This window comes from Mus caroli, chromosome X (assembly GCF_900094665.2).
Source record: "Mus caroli chromosome X, CAROLI_EIJ_v1.1, whole genome shotgun sequence".
Taxonomy (NCBI): domain Eukaryota; kingdom Metazoa; phylum Chordata; class Mammalia; order Rodentia; family Muridae; genus Mus; species Mus caroli.
This window is the reverse complement of record NC_034589.1, coordinates 122331033-122331959: the sequence shown is the minus strand read 5'-3', so window position 1 is coordinate 122331959 and position 927 is coordinate 122331033.

Sequence of the window (927 nt, the reverse complement as noted above, 5' to 3'; positions counted from 1 at the left end):
ATCCAATGTGTAACTTTTCTCTATCACCTCCATGACAGTTGACCACTCCATGATTACAAATACTTGTGAAGCTATGGCAGTGAGGATGAACTATGATGTGCTTTTGGTAGGGATGTAAATTCATCTAACCACAGTGAAATGAGCATAATTTTCCAAAAAAATAATAATAAAAAAATTAAAATGAGGGGTTTTGCCTTGTCCTAATTTTTTATTCTGTTTTGTATGTCACTTAGAATAACATTTCTTATGTTCATTCATTGTGGGATAAATGACAGAATTTCTCTATCTCTCTTTTGAGCCTAGATAACCTGTCTCTAAATCTCTTCCATAATTTTTAGCATTCATCAATAGATGAACCATATGGATGTTTATATTTCTTAGTTACTGTGCTATGAATAATACAGTAAATATCAGGATACAGATGTGTCTTTGAGGTAACTCTTTCATTTCAATGACAATAGTAGGATTGCTGGATTCCGTAATACATCTGTTTTTAAGTTTTGAGAATCTTGATACAGTTTTCTATAATATCTGAATGAATTTAAATTCTACCAACAGTGTGCAATGATTTTCTTTTCTACTAGTATATGAAGTCTTTTGTCTTTTTACTAAGAGCCATTCTTGCTGAAGTGAGGTAATATCTCATTGTGGTTTTGATTTGCATTTTCTTCACGAATAGTTGTTGGCCATTTCTCTGTCTTCTTGGGAGAAATAACTATTTAGGTATTTAGCTTGTTTTTTTTTTTAGTGTTTATTTATTTTTTTTATTAGGTATTTTCCTCATTTACATTTCCAATACTATCCAAAAAGTCCCCAATACACTCCCCCCCACCCCAGTCAGAATGGCTAAGATCAAAAATTCAGGTGACAGCAGATGCTGGCGAGGATGTGGAGAAAGAGGAACACTCCTTCATTGTTGGTGGGATT